This window comes from Ornithodoros turicata, chromosome 7 (assembly GCF_037126465.1).
Source record: "Ornithodoros turicata isolate Travis chromosome 7, ASM3712646v1, whole genome shotgun sequence".
In the NCBI taxonomy this organism is placed as follows: domain Eukaryota; kingdom Metazoa; phylum Arthropoda; class Arachnida; order Ixodida; family Argasidae; genus Ornithodoros; species Ornithodoros turicata.
The window spans coordinates 15,917,113-15,933,689 of record NC_088207.1 but is presented as its reverse complement, the minus strand read 5'-3'; the positions used below and the strand labels follow the sequence as shown (position 1 = coordinate 15,933,689).

Below are 16,577 nucleotides of genomic sequence, written 5' to 3'. Positions count from 1 at the left end.
CGTTGAATCTCTTGTATTTTGAAAAATCGGCGAGGTCCATTTGCCACACGTCGTTGATCTTGAGCGCGATGATGCGTCTCCTATTAAACTTTCTTCTGACCGGATGGTGAAGCGTGTAGGCATCCAGCTTTCTGAGAATGGCGAGAGCCTTCTTTTTGCTCAAGTGATGCGCTTTTCTATAGCGTTCCACCCCCCCCAAACCACCCTCTGGTTTCTCATATCCCTCCATAAGTCGTCCACGCAATGGAGGCCTGCTGCTGCTGCTGCTGCTGTTGAGGCTCGCGAGATTTGGGTAGAGAAATCAGACGCAATAGTTTCGAGACTTTGGGGAACCAGGAGGGTTTCTTTCCCGTCTTACGTTGCAACAAATAATTGACGAGTTCGTAAACGGAGGAGTGTCTGATGGGCTTGCCCGACACGGAGACACAACCCTCGCGATCCCAGGAAAGAACCTTCTTTAATTCCGAGACGACCCTTTCCGCTTCCTCTTCGTCCACCTCTGGAGAGAGGAGCGAATAGTCAAAGTCATTTGTAGCGTCGGACGCCTTGTTTTTATTGTCGTAGGGGTCAAATCCGTACTGCTTGAGTATGCGATACAGTGCTTGCAGTATGAGTTTCACTTTGACGTCGTCACTTTCCTTCGAGGAAAGAATGTTTCCGATGGAGGAGGTCACTTCAATTCTCTTGGCCATTGGCGAAAAGGTTCAACACGGCGGAAAGCAGGAGAGGAACCACCGACGAAAGAACGCCCTGTCCTCGCTGCTGAGACAGATAGCGCTTCAAACGTTACGGATTCTTGTGAATCTTTTTGTAGGCGAGCCGTCGTAAAAAGCGTTTGTGCTTCTTCAAACGCGCGAACGTATCTGGAGCTAGAGCCACCTTTCCGTTCAATACATTGAGGCAAATTTCGGAGAGGTGTTTCATGTCGGACGAGGACGAACGTCTCAAGACGTCGCGGCGGCGTGGAGGGGGTAGAGTGGAGAGTACTTTGAGTAAAGTGAGGTGAGGGCGGAGATTCATTTCGGAGCGTAGATATATTGACGTTCTCCCGGAAAGATATTGCTACGCAACCTGTGATCCTCGTGCGTGTAGTTGTGAAGATCCACGAGTAAATATGCGTGGGGCGACGACATCGCTTGTTTATATGCGTCCAGAAAATACTCCAATCTTTTTCTGCCAAATAGCTGTTGGCCGAAATGTTCCATCTGGTGCACGCTGCGCACGGTGCGCCACAGGACGACGTAACTGGCGTTGTAGGATATTGTTCTAAAATGGCTACTGTCGAAAAAGATGTTTTGAACGAGTAAGAAGATCGACGCGTTGGCGTGGTGAGAACCCCGAATGAAAAGATCGGTCACCTCCTTCAAGGAACCGGCGTCGGTCATGTGATCGTCGACGACGATCAGCGTAGCGCGCGACGTGTCCCACTCTCGCGGTAGCTCCTTGGTAAATTTTACGGAGTCCCCGAATTCGTCCTGCATGCTCGGCGAAGCATATTTCTGCACGTAGAATATTTGTGACGGAGGCTTGTCTACCACGTCGTTCAGGTTCCTCAACACGTTAGCAACGAACGTAGATTTGCCGCACATGGAGGGGCCGCTTAAGATACAGCGAAAGGGATGACGGAAACGAAAAGGTTCGGGGGAAGACATGTTACGTGCGTACACGTTGCACGAAGAGAAAGAAGAGACTGAGACTCGAAGAGAAATGCATCGCTTTTTATTTACACATCCTCGTCGTCGTCCTCTACATCGGAACTGCGTTCCCAATACAGATTGTCCAGGCTAAAGTTGGACTTCTTTTTCGCCAGTCTGTCCGCCGCTAAGATGCGGTCGAGCGTCTTCATCTTGTCCTGACACATTTCTTGACGCGCTTGCAACCATTCCAGACGGTGGACTTGAAAGGCTTCCTCCACGATGCCGCGTATAAATTCGCGAAGTTCTTCGTTTTTTGTCTTTTCCTTGCGACGACGAGAAACGCAGGAGAATAAACCACACATGGCGTTTTCCACGTATCGGTCAGAATGATGACGCGAGCGCGGTGCGCGCTGCCTTTATAGAGATAAACGCGCGCGTGCGCAAAGAACGGAGAATGAAAGCGAAACTGAAAAGCCACCCGTCGCCGCTAGGAGCGCGCGCGCGCGCAGCAGAGAGCCGAAACCGAAAACACCCGCGGCCGGCGCAGAGGGAGCTAGCAGCGCGCGCGCGCGCATGCGCGGACGGGTGGAGCAGAGGGCGCGCGCGCATCCATAGCGGCCGCTGCGCGTCGCCTCTCTCAGTTTCTCTCGGACCGTCGCGGAAGACGGACGTGCGCTCCGCGCGCTCGCTCAGTTGCTGGCTGGATCTCGTAGAGAGCAGACGTATGTTCTCCGCGCTCGCTCAGTTTCTGCCTGGAAGTTGCCGCGGGGGAAAAGGTGAGTGATTTGACGCGCTCCTTTTCTCGTATGTTTGCCGTGTTTAGCGGTGACCGCGCTCGTGTTAAGCCTTTTCTCGCATGTTGAGACTTGTTTTGCAGTGTCCAAGCCTGTTGACGCATGTTTAGCGATGTGTGGTTCCCGCCTTGTGTTAGCTGCGTAGTGTTGAGGTTAGACCTAAGCGATCGTCCCCGTAAGCCTCTTTCCTCGTATGTTTGCCGTGTTTAGCGGTGACCGCGCTCGTGTTAAGCCTTTTCTCGCATGTTTAGCGATGTGTGGTTCCCGCCTTGTGTTAGTCCGTAGTGTTGGGGTTAGGCCTAAGCGATCGGCCCCCCGTAAGCCTCTTTCCTCGTATGTTTGCCGTGTTTAGCGGTGACCGCGCTCGTGTTAAGCCTTTTCTCGCATGTTTAGCGATGTGTGGTTCCCGCCTTGTGTTAGCTGCGTAGTGTTGGGGTTAGGCCTAAGCGATCGTCCCCCGTAAGCCTTTTTCCCGCGATGTGTACTGTTTTCTGTTTAGCAGTAGCGGTTAGACCTTTTCTCTCGCATGCCTAGACTTGCTTAGCAGTGCTGTCATTTTTACCCGCCGCTAGTATCTTGTTCTGTCTTTGTCGTCTAGAGCTATGATGGTGGCGCCATCTGGTGTGATGCCTTGCAACTAAGTGGCCACCTGTCGTCGATCTCTGCAACTGCTGGGTGCAAACTACCAACATGGCGGACGCTGGTCACTCGGGTGTTGCGGAGCGGCTTCTTCGCCGCGGCATCGTTGATTTTCGAATAAATTGTTTCTCTCCACTCTATTTCTATCTTTTTATTTTATTTTCTGCCTATTTTTTTATTTTTTATGACCACGATTATCCGGAAACGCACATCTTGGTCTGGACGCAAGATAGACGTTCCCCAATTAGTGTGATGGCTCCCTGGAGGGTGCTGATTAATGTGGGGGGTCCCAATTAGCTCTAATTGCTAATTAATGGCGTCCAGGCCAGATGTGCGTTTCCGGATAAACGTGGTCAGTACTTACTACTTACGTTATGGTCTGGCAGGTTGAAATGAACGGAAATGGGCGCTTAGGATGGGCGCTGGCGGAAATGGGCGCTGGCGGAAAAAACGCTTAGTTTGAATATCGAACTTATGTCCGTAGAACATTTCCCGCATGGAGTTTGAGGACTCCCCAATGTATTGTACATTGCACTTGCTGCATAATACTAGATAACAAATATTGGAAGAATTATAATGGAGCGGTTGGCAGATGTCGAATGAGAATTCAAAGCTAGTACTACGGGTGGATGTAGATGGGAGAATGAAACTCGAAGTTTGACACGGTGTGTTGCCAGATGGGTAGCAACCAGACTGTTGCTGTGTTAAGCGGCAAGATGTGAGAATGTTGCGTAGATTATTAGATCTACGGAATACAACCAGTCGAGGAGTCGGGAATATTTATTTTAATTTGTCGTCCCCGTGTAGGATGTTAAGGTGCCGTTGAGCGTTTTTTTGAAATTTTGTTATTTAGCATTTGATAGTATCTAATATGAGGTGGAGAAGATGAAATTTTCTATTAGTGTATATGTGTTTAAGCCATCCGTCGCCATGCGAGCCCAGAGATTTCCTCTCCCGCTTTCGCCATATACACCGTGTTAGCCATTTCTGGCGCTTTTTAAAGCAATTCCCTTGACTTGACCTTGACTGGTATTCCTTATACGTCCTATGGGTAACCTGTGGTTTCGTTTCCCGTTCCAGAGCGTACGTCTCCCCCCCCCCCCCCCCTCTCTATTCTTTTTATTTTTTCTTCATTTTCTCTTTTGCTACACCCACCTCTCTGTTTCGACGTGACCACTTCGTTTCCTACATAGAGTTGTCAGCTCCTACGATATGCAGACTACTGCACGAAAGCTTGTGCGTTAATAAAGAGTAGTTTCAGTGTTTTTCAACATTTGTGATGCGCGCAGAGTTAAGTTTGCGTGGCTAACTTTTTGTTGCGCACAGTTTGGTTACTACGATTTTTTTTTATTCATCGCACAAACGCGGCGTCGTGGCCCACCGGAAGTTCGTATAATAAGCATCCGTGAATGCGGTACCTGCATTAATGTGGGGGTTACTTTTTCTGCACACACCTATATCTAGCAGTATTCAGGTACCTGATAGGGTTTAGGGTTTAGCAGTAACATTTGTATGCCTGTGTGGCTAGGCACCCAGCATAAAATAACTGAGTATCCCCTCTTTTGTGCCATACTGACTCAGGACTGTGCACGCTGTATCAAAAAATTATTTGGTTTGCATGTGCTACAGATAGCATTTACAGAACTTAAAGAATCTGTATATATAACAGCAGACATGATGCCGCCTTGAAGAATGTGCGTAAGTGCAAGTATGATAGCATAGATCTCTGCGGTAAAGATAGACCCATACCAAGTCGCCTGGACTGAAGCGTACGTCTCGACGGCGCAAATTGTATCTTCTTTCATCGACGCGTTGCTGTTGACCAATGCGTAGTCTGGCCAGCTGGCGGGCTTCTTCTGCTCGCTGTGTGAAGTCCAGAGCGTCTAGGTAGAAAACAGCGCAGAGACGGGACACGAAGAAGAAACAAGTGCACACACAGGGCGCTGACTAGCAACTGAAGCTTTATTCCCCAAAGGGGGCCAAAACCGAAGTGGAGAGAACAGGAAAGGAGGGCATTCAAGAACAATCTTGAAGGTAACTTATTTCTTTGTTCAATAGGTCCACTGATGGCTTGCTGACACATTTTTCACCTCTATTATGAATTTGTGCTCCTTCGTAAATTTCCCTGGCGAGCCTGTCGGAGTAGCTCCTAAGTACACGTGTGTCTTCCAAACGAGGTCGGCATCCGCAATCGCGACAGTGCATTGCTATAGGTTGCTGCCTGTGTGGGTTTACAAGGAGGACGAGTGTTCGCGCAGCCTGTCATTCAGACACCGTCCTGTCTTACAGACGTGTACTCAGGAGCTACTCCGACAGGCTCGCCAGGGAAATTTACGAAGGAGCACAAATTCATAATAGAGGTGAAAAATGTGTCAGCAAGCCATCAGTGGACCTATTGAACAAAGAGATTAGTTATCTTCTAGAGTGTTCCTGATTGTCCTCCTTTCCTTCTCTCCTTTTCGGTTTTGCCCACTTTGGGGAATAAAGTTTCAGTTGCTAGTCAGCGCTGTGTGTGTGCACTTGTTTCTTCTTCGTGTCCCGTCTCTGTGCTGTTTTCTACCTAGTTATGTACCAACTTGCCCAAATCTCCGCCTTAATCCAGGGCGTCGTTTTCCTCATCAATGGGTTCGTGGGGCAGCATCGTGTCCTGCATAGTCGATGCGTCATGGCCGTGTGCATGGCAGAACGGTGTGAAACCCGTTGTTTCCTGGACAGCCGTGTCCCAGAGGTGGGCAAATGCCCTAACGATCTTTGCCCTCACTTCAATTTTCGTCACAGATGCTTTTCGTCACCTCACCTCATTTTTTGGGGTGGTCATGTACTTCGTTCTTCACCTCCACCTCAACCTCATTTTAAAATTATTTTTCTCGCCTCACCTCTCCTCAATTTGTTTCTGAAAAATTTTCCTCACCTCACCTCACCTCAACATTTTCCAGAACACTTTTTCCTCACCTCACCTCATTTTTTTTCTGAAAAATTTTCCTCGCCTCACCTCACCCCAACCTTCTTTCTGAAGTATTTTCCTCACGTCACCTCACCTCAACCTTCTTTCTAAAATATATTCATCTTTGTTATAATTTTTGCCTCGTCGAGCTCACCTTAACCAGTTCCTGTAAAACGTTTTCACTTCACAATTGCTCTTTCAATTAGGAGTGGCGTTGCTCATAGCCATAGTTGCTTCGTGGTGCTAACACGGAATCAAAAAGGTTCTAGGAGTGGGTAGGTGTATGCGTTTCAGTTGGCTTTTTACTGCTTCGTTGTTTGATTCCTGACAACAAGTTACAAGTACCCACAGCTAAGATTCATTGCCTTGCTTGGTTCGTCCTTCTTGCAACAAGTATCCACTACACGTACGATCAGTAAAAATTGGACAAAGGGTACATTGGTAGAGAAGTTGCACAAACCGAGCAAGTTTGAGTTGTTTTTCATACTGACAAGGCAGGAATGGCTTTTATCGAGTATCTCTCAAGCGAGAATGATAACGGAGCTGCGGAAGTCGTTTTCGGGATGCTATGCAGCTATACTTCGAATTACTTGTACATTTTGCATTTTTGTCGGTTATGACTTTATAGTATCGATCAATATTATTTAAATAGACGTATTCATTTGTAGCCGGAATTCGGGGACCTTTTCTTCATGACCCTTGTTCTGAAGCAATCAGGTAGACGTGCTGTACGGATTACTAGTGACTTATGTGTTGACTTACTAATTAAATTACTTTATGTAGACACAAACCTCTTGTGCCTTTTCACCTAACTTCATTGCCGTACTAAAAGCTAAATATTTCAACTTGTGGCAATACGGAATATATGCCATTATTTGCGCTTATTGCACTTAAAGCGCGTGTTGTTGCCTCCATTTCTTACATCAGTCTCTGATAAGGCCATTGGTTGTCATGTACTATCGTTCCATATAATACGTGAAAGCCATCTGCTTACAGACTGACTAGTTTGGCTTTGTTGAAATCTAAACACTCAAAGCACACGGAACTATACTGAGTTGTTCATGTGTCTCACATCATGTATGTGACTCAACTGACTAGTTTGATTGTGTTGAAATCTGAGCTAAATACATATAAAGCACACATAAGCTGTATTCACTTGTACGTGTGTCTGATCTGACACGTCTATCATGTATCTGACTCAACTGAAAGTCGGGAACTAACGCGTACAGCGAACACATTTTAATGTAGAGAGCCTATGCTCACAGTAACATTCCTGCTACATTGGTAATAGAAAAAGCTGGCTCTCGGTGCCCTTTTAAGAGATCGCGCAATTGAAAATAGCCGCTCCACATTTCCTCAACCTCCCTCTCAAAAATTTTTCGTCGCCTCACCTCACCTCAATCTAAATTTCGGAAATTTTTCCTCACCTCACCTCAACCTCCTTCTCGAAAATTTTCCTCACCTCACCTCACCTCAACCTCCCTCCCAAAACACTTTCCTCACCTCACCTCAATCTCTCTTTTGAGAATTTTTCCTCACCTCACCTCAATTTCCCTTTTAGAAATTTTTCCTCACCTCACCTCACCTCAATGTGCGTGAGGTGAGGGTGAGGGCACCCTCACCCTCATTTGCCCTCATGAGGATGCCCACCTCTGCCGTGTTATAGGGAAACGTGACGTAAGGCAGTATTTCGTCCCATGTCTTGTGCTCGACGTCGACGTACATCGAAATCATGTCGGCAAGGGTTTTGTTCAGGCGTTCGGTGAGCTCGTTCGTCTGCGGATGGTACGCCGTTGTTCTCCGGTGGGCGGTGTGGCTGAGTCGAAGGTGATGATGATGATGTTTGGGTTATTTTTGGCACAAAAGCAACTGAGTCGAAGGATTTCTTGTGTTAGCCTGCTTGTAAATGCAGTTCCCCTATCGGTGATTAAAGCCGTCGGAGCTCCGTGCCGTAGTACGATGTTCTCGATGAAGAACTTCGCCACTTCTGTTGCTGTGCCCTGTGGAAGTGCCTTAGTCTCGGCATAACGTGTCAGGTAGTCGGTGGCGACGATTATCCAACGATTTCCGGAAGACGAACGTGGGAAGGGCCAGATCCATCCCAATCTGCTCGAACGGCGCCGACGGCGGTGCGATTGGCTGAAGGTACCCAGAAGGTCGTACCGGCGGCGTTTTTCGTCGTTGGCATTCCCGGCACGTTCTTACGTAGTGGTGGACGGTCTTGGCCAGTTTTGACCAGTCGTACTTTTCCCTTATACGGGCCAGTGTCCGGCTGTATCCCAAATGACCTGATGACGGTTCGTCCTGGCAGGATTCAAGAATCTCGAGGCGCATGTCTCCAGGGACAACGAGAAGCCACGTAGCGCCTTGTGGTGCGTGGTTTTCTTTGTAGAGGACACCATTACGTAGGGTAAAACTTGGGAGTGATCTTCTGAAGATGGAAGGAACATTGTCAGCGCAGCCCTGCAGATAGTCGACGAGTGTCTTCAATTCGGGGCGTTGACTGCTTGGTAGATATGGTAGTCGCGCTCATTGGACCGAGGAAGGCGTCGTCGTCCTCGAGACCACTGTCCTGTCGCTGGAGTGGTGCTCGGGACAGGCAGTCGGCGTCGTTGTGTTTTCTTCCTGACTTGTAAGTGATGGTTACGTCATACTCCTGTAATCAGAGGCTCCATCTCGCTAGGCGTCCTGAGGGGTCCCTTAAACCAGCCAGCCAGCACAGAGAATGGTGGTCTGTTACCACCTTGAACGGCCGTCCGTACAGGTAGGGACGCAACTTTGTGATGTCCCATATGAGTGCAAGGCACTCTTTTTCGGTCGTCGAATAATTATCTGCCTTGGTTAGCGTTCTACTTGCGTAAGCGATGACACGTTCGACGCCGTCGTGAAGTTGAACGAGCACCTCTCCTAGACCATCGTTGCTTGCGTCGGTGTGTATTTCTGTTTCGGCGTTTGGATCGAAGTAGGCAAGCACGGGTGCGGTCTGTGGACGCGTCTTCAATTCATCAAACGCCTGTTGCTGGGCTTCACTCCAGGTAAACGTGGATCCGTCCTTCGTGAGGGCATTCAGGGGTGACACAATTCTTGAAAAGTTCGGAATGAACCGTCAGTAGTAGGCGCAAAGGCCAAGAAAGCTTCGAACGTCTTTCACGTTAGAAGGAACAGGGTAATTTGCGATGGCCACCGTTTTCTCGGGGTCGGGGCGTACGCCGTCGCTGCTCACGAGATGGCCGAGAAATCTGAGTTCCTCGTAGCCGAAACGACACTTCTGAGGCTTCAACGTCAGCCCTGCAGTTCTGATAGCCTCGAGGACTTGCTTGAGCCGTTCAACATGTTCTTCGAAAGTTCTTGCGAAGACGACAACATCGTCGAGGTACACCATCCCAGGCGAAAATCTAGACTGGTCCCAGAATGGTTCCAGTTGAATCTGGACTGGTTCCAGTTGGATGCTTGATGGTCCCAGCTGGATTCCCAAGTGGGGTGGCTGGTTCCACTTTGGTGACATCAGTGGTACCACTCTGGTCTGAGATGGTTCCAGAAGTTCCAGCTGGAGCCTCACAGGTACCATTTTGTTCCCAGAATGGTCGCTGAGACTCCAAGTTGGGCAGCTTCCCAGCTTCCCCCTATGAGATTTCACCCTGTCCACACTTAACATGTTTTTTTTTATCTATTACTCTGATCTATTTTAGCACAGGCATGATCTCTTTTTATTGCTGTTTATCCAGGTGCGCGCGTCTGCGAATGCTGTATCCCTGTAACTCCAATTCGTGCACATTCTCATCTGAGGTGAATATCATAACATATTCAGTACCAGGGAAATGTAAAAAAATACATCTCAACAACAACAAAAATTAAGCTAAATACAAAGACAACAACAACAAAAAAAAGAAAAGGTCATTGCAGAGGCTGATGCAATGTGAAGACGCCACGGCAATTCAAACTAGAGGAAGAGTAGAGGACGAGAGTGGCAGGTGGCAGTTGGAACTTGGACGCGTCGCAGCAAGTTGGTTTTGTCTTCAGTAGCCGTCGCAAGCATGGTGTATCTCCTGTGCAGTATTTACGTGTGTTTCAGCGCGCTTTGTAAGACAATGCGATGACAATGGTTCCTGTGCAACACATTGTCGATTTCCCGAAAGAGTTTTGACGCCAAGAAGACGTAAACGGCGTAGGGGCAAGAACGCACTGTGAAACGCCAATCGGACTGCACATTCACGAATGTTTGCAGGTATGAGTGATGACTGTGATGTTTTGAATACTATTGATTACATGTTTCATTTTAGAAACTTCGGAGGAACTTGAAGAGAAACAGGATAAGAAGATTCCGAACGTACGGTGAAAAGGAATGGGGTGTATGTCGCGACCTGCATGTAAAACAGGAGTGTCGTGTCATCTTCTCTAAGAAAATTTATGATGTGAGGTGGCCAACGAACGAAAGCTCCCTGTGGTCCGTGAGAGTAGTATGGGATCAGCTCAAGTATCCGGAAACTCACATCTTGGTCTGGACGCCATTAATTAGCAATTAGAGCTAATTGGGACCCCCCACATTAATCAGGACCCACCAGGGAGTCATTACACTAATTGGGGATCATCTAGGACGTGTCCAGACCACTGTGTGAGTTTCCGGCTACTTGAGCTGATAAAAAATAAAAAAATAGGTAGAAAATAAAATAAAAAGATAGAAATAGAGTGGAGAGAAACAATTTATTCGAAAATCAACGATGCCGCGGCGAAGAAACGGCTCCGGGGTGACCAGTGCTTGTTGACGTCGGGTAGTTGCAGAGATCGACGACAGGTGGCCACTTAGTTGCAAGGCATCACACCAGATGGCGCCACCATCATAGCTCTAGAGGAGAGAGACAGAGAACAAGATACTAGCGGCAGGTAAAAATGACAGCACTGCTAAACAAGTCTAGGCATGCGAGAGAAAAGGTCTAACCGCTACTGCTAAACAGAAAACAGTACACATCGGGGGAAAAGGCTTACGGGGGGACGATCGCTTAGGCCTAACCACAACACTACGCAGCTAACACAAGGCGGGAACCACACATCGCTAAACATGCGAGAAAAGGCTTAACACGAGCGCGGTCACCGCTAAACACGGCAAACATACGAGAAAAGGAGCGCGCTTGGGCATAACCTCAACACTACGCAGCTAACACAAGGCGGGAACCACACATCGCTAAACATGCGTCAACAGGCTTGGACACCGCAAAACAAGTCTAAACATGCGAGAAAAGGCTTAACACGAGCGCGGTCACCGCTAAACACGGCAAACATACGAGAAAAGGAGCGCGTCAAATCACTCACCTTTTCCCCCGCGGCAACTTCCAGGCAGAAACTGAGCGAGCGCGGAGAACAACACGTCTGCTCTCTACGAGATCCAGCCAGCAACTGAGCGAGCGCGCGGAGCGCACGTCCGTCTTCCGCGACGGTCCGAGAGAAACTGAGAGAGGCGACGCGCGCGCGCCCTCTGCTCCACCCGTCCGCGCATGCGCGCGCGCGCGCTCCTAGCGCCCCCTGCGCCGGCCGCGGGTGTTTTCGGTTTCGGCTCTCTGCTGCGCGCGCGCTCCTAGCGGCGACGGGTGGCTTTTCGGTTTCGCTTTCATTCTCCGTTCTTTGCGCGCGCGCGTTTATCTCTATAAAGGCAGCGCGCACCGCGCTCGCGTCATCATTCTGACCGATACGTGGAAAACGCCATGTGTGGTTTATTCTCCTGCGCTTCTCGTCGTCGCAAGGAAAAGACAAAAAACGAAGAACTTCGCGAATTTATACGCGGCATCGTGGAGGAAGCCTTTCAAGTCCACCGTCTGGAATGGTTGCAAGCACGTCAAGAAATGTGTCAGGACAAGATGAAGACGCTCGACCGCATCTTAGCGACGGACAGACTGGCGAAAAAGAAGTCCAACTTTAGCCTGGACAATCTGTATTGGGAACGCAGTTCCGATGTAGAGGACGACGACGAGGATGTGTAAATAAAAGCGATGCATTTCTCTTCGAGTCTCAGTCTCTTCTTTCTCTTCGTGAAACGTGTACGCACGTAACATGTCTTTCCCCGAACCTTTTCGTTTCCGTCATCCCTTTCGCTGCATCTTAAGCGGCCCCTCCATGTGCGGCAAATCTACGTTCGTTGCTAACGTGCTGAGGAACCTGAACGACGTGGTGGACAAGCCTCCGTCACAAATATTCTACGTGCAGAAATATGCTTCGCCGAGCATGCAGGACGAATTCGGGGACTCCGTAAAATTTACCAAGGAGCTACCGCGAGAGTGGGACACGTCGCGCGCTACGCTGATCGTCGTCGACGATCACATGACCGACGCCGGTTCCTTGAAGGAGGTGACCGATCTTTTCATTCGGGGTTCTCACCACGCCAACGCGTCGATCTTCTTACTCGTTCAAAACATCTTTTTCGACAGTAGCCATTTTAGAACAATATCCTACAACGCCAGTTACGTCGTCCTGTGGCGCACCGTGCGCAGCGTGCACCAGATGGAACATTTCGGCCAACAGCTATTTGGCAGAAAAAGATTGGAGTATTTTCTGGACGCATATAAACAAGCGATGTCGTCGCCCCACGCATATTTACTCGTGGATCTTCACAACTATACGCACGAGGATCACAGGTTGCGTAGCAATATCTTTCCGGGAGAACGTCAATATATCTACGCTCCGAAATGAATCTCCGCCCTCACCTCACTTTACTCAAAGTACTCTCCACTCTACCCCCTCCACGCCGCCGCGACGTCTTGAGACGTTCGTCCTCGTCCGACATGAAACACCTCTCCGAAATTTGTCTCAATGTATTGAACGGAAAGGTGGCTCTAGCTCCAGATACGTTCGCGCGTTTGAAGAAGCACAAACGCTTTTTACGACGGCTCGCCTACAAAAAGATTCACAAGAATCCGCAACGTTTGAAGCGCTATCTGTCTCAGCAGCGAGGACAGGGCGTGCTTTCGTCGGTGGTTCCTCTCCTGCTTTCCGCCGTGTTGAACCTTTTCGCCAATGGCCAAGAGAATTGAAGTGACCACCACCTCCTCCATCGGAAACATTCTTTCTTCGAAGGAGAGTGACGACGTCAAAGTGAAACTCATACTGCAAGCACTGTATCGCATACTCAAGCAGTACGGATTTGACCCCTACGACAATAAAAACAAGGCGTCCGACGCTACAAATGACTTTGACTATTCGCTCCTCTCTCCAGAGGTGGACGAAGAGGAAGCGGAAAGGGTCGTCTCGGAATTAAAGAAGGTTCTTTCCTGGGATCGCGAGGGTTGTGTCTCCGTGTCGGGCAAGCCCATCAGACACTCCTCCGTTTACGAACTCGTCAATTATTTGTTGCAACGTAAGACGGGAAAGAAACCTTCCTGGTTCCCCAAAGTCTCGAAACTATTGCGTCTGATTTCTCTACCCAAATCTCGCGAGCCTCAACAGCAGCAGCAGCAGCAGCAGGCCTCCATTGCGTGGACGACTTATGGAGGGATATGAGAAACCAGAGGGTGGTTTGGGGGGTGTGGAACGCTATAGAAAAGCGCATCACTTGAGCAAAAAGAAGGCTCTCGCCATTCTCAGAAAGCTGGATGCCTACACGCTTCACCATCCGGTCAGAAGAAAGTTTAATAGGAGACGCATCATCGCGCTCAAGATCAACGACGTGTGGCAAATGGACCTCGCCGATTTTTCAAAATACAAGAGATTCAACGGTGGCTACCGCTACATTCTCGTGGCAATCGATTCCCTCTCCCGCTTTCTGCGCACCCTCCCGCTAAAGACGAAGCGCCCCGCCGAAATGAAAAGGGCCATGATAAGACTTTTTCGGGGAGGTAACGTACCTACACGCATCTTTTGCGACAGAGGCGGGGAATTCTACAACAAGACCGTCAAGGAGTATCTCTCACGAAAGAAGGTACAGATGTATTCTACCTTCTCTCCAGTAATCAAAGCGTCGCAGGCAGAGCGCGTCATACGGACTTTACGCGACAGAATATTCCGTTATTTTAGAGTAACGGGAAAATACCACTTCGTTTCCGCGCTTCCCAAGATCGTGCGCGACTACAACACCACCAAACACAGGACTTTGGGCATCAGCCCGTCCGAAGTCACGCCCGAAAACGAATTGGAGCTGTTCAATAAGATAAATGGGAAGCCCGTCGTACCCTCCGTGAAAAAGAAGCTCAAACTGGGGGATAAAGTGAGGGTCCTACTTCACAGAAAAGGTTTTCATAAGAGCTCGGAAGGGAGTTGGTCGCCTCAGATTTTCACCGTCTCCCGCCTGAGAGACACCTCTCCTCCCGTCGTACACCTGGAAGATTACCGGGGTAAGGAAGTGGACGGATCTTTCTACCCGGAGGAGGTACTCGTCGTAACCCGAGACGCCAATCAGCCTTGGCCAGTAACGAAAGTGCTGAGGAAGAAGCAGGTGAACGGTCAGAGCTTCTCCTTGGTTCGCTGGTTCGGTTACGACAAAGAACACGACAGTTGGGTTCCGAGCAGCGACGTGGTCAAGATTGGGAAATGATGTCGGACATCTACGTCCACCTGCTCTCGAACGCCAGCATGGATAAGTTTCCCTCGAATAAACTCAACGCCTTCACGGTAGCTTTCGATAGCCCGCTTCAGCTCTCGAATCGGTATAAAGTCGGTCTGATGGATCTCAGCATAAGTAACGATTTTTTAAATATCGGGTACGAAAGGCAAGATGCGAAAATCGAGGTTTCTTTCGAGGATACGGTGGAAGCCGGCAGAACTTTTCGTGTCACCTCGGATCTCGAGAGGGATTTGGGAAAAGCCCTTTCGGAATTCGACGTTTCTTTCGCGTACAATAAATCGCGATACGACTTCGTCTTACCCGTGGACGTGAAAGCCGTGGAATTGGACCCTCGGCTCGCGCAAGCGCTCGACGCCTCGCTAGCGTCCCGCGAAGCAGGTCGTGCGGTGAAACCCCCCAAATTGAGCGAACGCGAAGCCACCTCCATCTTATTGGAGCACGCCGCAGCCGCCGTCGCTTTCGGCGACGTCACTCTGAATTCGGAAACCACGTCCCTACGGAACACACTCAACAAGTATTTCCAGACGCACAAGCTGGACGCCTCGCTAGAATTCGCGGATAACGTGTACTCTCTGAAAACACCGAAAGGGTTGCACGTACCGGAACCCTTTGTCAAGCTGCTACATCTCACACCCGTCGAGGGACACGAAGAAACGCTACGCGTCTCTCTCCCCGTAGCGCGTCAATTTTCTTTCACGATCAAGACGAAAATTCCTCGATCTTTGCAAGTACATCTGCCTCCCGGCTATTATGCGACGCCGCAAGCACTTCTAAATGCGATTAATCAGCGCGTAGGCGAACGCGCGCGCTTCAGCTTCGACGGAACCGAACAGAAATGTAAAATTCGGCTTTCCGAGGGCACCTCCACCCTAAGACTTTCCGAGTACCTGGCCGTGCTTTTGGGCTTCGAATCGCGTACCGTGTTCACGGGGGATGAGGATGCCACGAGCTCCGTCGAGGTACTCCTGGAACCCCCGTTTCACAACATAATCGTGTACACGGATATCGTGGAACCCACGTACGTGGGGAGCGGGAAAAAACCGATATTAAAAATACTACCCTTTTATTACGAGAAAGACAAGCACGTCGTCACCTACACGTTAGATAACATCCAGTATTTTAACCTGTCTCAATTCGAAATTCCTTCAGTGACGATCGTTCTCGCGGACGAAACGGGAAGACGTTTGCCGTTGCGGTCCAAAGGCAGAACCAATCTAACGTTGCATTTCAAATATGTACCGTAATTCCCCCAAAATAATTCCCGTGTACACGGGACCCCTTTTCCAACGAGGGGGCGGTGTGTTGAGCAACATATCCAAGTTTATCGTTCCCATCTGGCAGCAAATAAAACCGATCGCCAAGAGAACGTTGAAGCGCTTGGCGCGGAATTTGGCCGATGGCGAAGGAATATCGCGCGCAGTAAAAAAGACGGCCATAGCAACGGGGAGAGACGTGCTGGATTCCATGGAGGGCTCTGGAAACAACAACAATGGAAAGAAACGCCGCAAACGACAACAAAAGGCGCCGACACACGACGCACCTGCAGATATCTTTGGTACGCCGTGAAGGTCACACATCCGCTGCGCGCGCTCCGTCATGACGTCAACGAAAGGAAAAATACAGACGCCGATCTGTCTAACGAGTGACGTGATGATATTCGAACCCCCTTCCATTCAATACGGCGTGGAAGATACTTCGTACCAACTTTTTTATCCGGTCAACGGAGTAAATAATTCCGTGATCGAGTTTTGTATTCAAAATTTGCAAAGGGCACACTTGGATCTCTACGGCAGTTTCGTGTCTTTGACCGTGCGCATTGTTCGCGACGACGGGGAAGAAATGGACGAGAAAGATGTCGTTTTCCCAATAAACCACCTGTTGAGCGGCATGTTTAAGACGGTCACCGTTTATGCGAACAACAAGCTCGTCAGTTCCAACGAGTTGTACGCCTACAGGAGTATTTTGGACGTCGTGCTTCATTCCACGCCCGCGGCTCAAGAAACAGTGCACGCGGCTGG

At 49.4% G+C, this 16,577-nt stretch overlaps 2 long non-coding RNA genes across 2 annotated transcripts; one reads left to right on the top strand and one right to left on the bottom strand.

Annotated features, from left to right (window-relative positions):
* Positions 1-2,301: 2,301 nt before the first annotated feature.
* Positions 2,302-3,216, top strand: LOC135399581 (uncharacterized). Its single transcript, XR_010424351.1, has 2 exons — positions 2,302-2,413; positions 3,030-3,216. It is a non-coding gene; the product is annotated as an uncharacterized LOC135399581 (long non-coding RNA).
* A 7,480-nt stretch (positions 3,217-10,696) lies between these two features.
* LOC135399580 (uncharacterized) lies at positions 10,697-11,524 on the bottom strand. Its single transcript, XR_010424350.1, has 2 exons — positions 11,322-11,524; positions 10,697-10,857 (listed from the first exon to the last, which is right to left on the bottom strand). It is a non-coding gene; the product is annotated as an uncharacterized LOC135399580 (long non-coding RNA).
* Positions 11,525-16,577: the final 5,053 nt, after the last annotated feature.